General features: G+C 45.1%; 1 long non-coding RNA gene across 1 annotated transcript; it reads right to left on the bottom strand.

The window, feature by feature from the left end:
• Positions 1-300: 300 nt before the first annotated feature.
• Positions 301-952, bottom strand: LOC109279538. Its single transcript, XR_002086228.1, has 2 exons — positions 482-952; positions 301-418 (listed from the first exon to the last, which is right to left on the bottom strand). It is a non-coding gene; the product is annotated as an uncharacterized LOC109279538 (long non-coding RNA).
• Between the last annotated feature and the right edge of the window lie 586 nt (positions 953-1,538).

The following is a 1,538-nucleotide window of genomic DNA, read 5'->3' as shown; positions in this document are numbered from 1 at the left end:
TTTAATCTCCAATTCAGGGTTTGCAACCCAAAATTTGGTGTTTTCAGTAGCGGATCGGGGGTCTCGGCCCCCAAAATGAGGCTTTTCAGCTCAAAATCGGGATTTTTTCAGGCCAAATTTCACTCTTCTGCTGCCAAAATGAGAATTTTCAAGCCAAAAGCAGGATTTTCCAGCCCAAAGTTCAGTTTCTCGGCGCCAAAATGGGGATTTTCAGAAAATAAAATGAAGTTCAGTTTCTCGGCGCCAAAATGGGGATTTTCAGCTCAAAATGGGGATTTTCCAGCCCAAAATTCACTTTCTGGCACCAAAACGAGGATTTTCAGCTCAAAATCAGAATTTTTCAGCCCAAAATTCACTCTTCTGGTACCAAAATGAGCATTTTCAGCTCAAAATCAGGATTTTCCAGCCCCAAATTCAGCTTCTGGGTGCCGAAATGGCGATTTTCAGCCCCAAATTTGGGATTTTTCAGCCAAAAATGCACTTTCTGGGCACCAAAGTGAGAATTTTCAGCTCAAAATGGGGATTTTCCAGCCCAAAATTCACTTTCTTGGTGCTGAAATAAGGATTTTCACCCAAAATTGGCATTTTTCAGCCCAAAATTCACTTTCTTGGCACCAAAATGGTAATTGTCAGCCCCAAATTTGACATTTTCATCTCCAAAACGAGAGGTTCCGAGGGAGAAACGAAGTCGGGAACCCCAAATTTGGGGTTTTCAGCCTCAAATTTAGGAATCTTAAAGCAAAATTTGGGATTTTCAGACCCGAATTGGGGATTTCCCACACAAAACAACAATTTTCTGCCTTCTCGTTGCTTGTTTTCAGCCACAAATTGATTTTTTTCCCACAGATTTCAGTGCTTCTACTCCAAAATGGGGGATTTTCACCTCAAAATCAGGGTTTTCAACCCAAAATGGGTGTTTTCAGTCCTAGATAGGGGGGGTTGGCCCTCAGAATGATGATTTTCAGCTAAATTGGGATAGGGGGGGTTGGCCCTCAGAATGATGATTTTCAGCTCAAAATTGGGATTTTCAGCTCAAAATTGGGATTTTCAGCCCCCAGTTTGGGATTTTCAGCCCCCAAATTCACATTTTTGGCGACAAACTGGGGATTTTCAGTCCCGAATTTGGCATTTTCGAGGGAGAAACTGAGTCGGGAGCCCCCCAAAATGGGCTTTTCTACCCCAAATTTGGGAATTGCCGCCCCGAATCGGGGAATTTCAACACGAAGTTGCCGGTTTCGGCCTTCAAATTCTTCTTTTTCGGCCACGAATGGGTGTTTTTCCACCGAATTTGGGATTTCTTCCCCAAAATTGGGCTTTTTCATCTCAAAGTCAGGGTTTTCAACCCCAAATTGGTGTTTTCAGTCCCAGATCGGGGGGTTTGGCCCCCCCAAACTTGGGAACTTTCAGCCCCAAACCGGGGGGGTTCGGCCCCCCCAAACTTGAGAACTTTCAGCCCCAAACCGGGAACTTTCAGCCCCAACCCGGGGGCTTTTCCATCCCCAAAAACTGCATTTTCCAACCCCCCCCTGCCCCCGAAG

Source organism: Aptenodytes forsteri, unplaced genomic scaffold (genome assembly GCF_000699145.1).
Source record: "Aptenodytes forsteri isolate BGI_AS27 unplaced genomic scaffold, ASM69914v1 Scaffold629, whole genome shotgun sequence".
NCBI classification, from domain to species: domain Eukaryota; kingdom Metazoa; phylum Chordata; class Aves; order Sphenisciformes; family Spheniscidae; genus Aptenodytes; species Aptenodytes forsteri.
The sequence above is the reverse complement of the archived record's forward strand: the minus strand, read 5'-3'. Positions and strand labels throughout refer to the sequence as shown.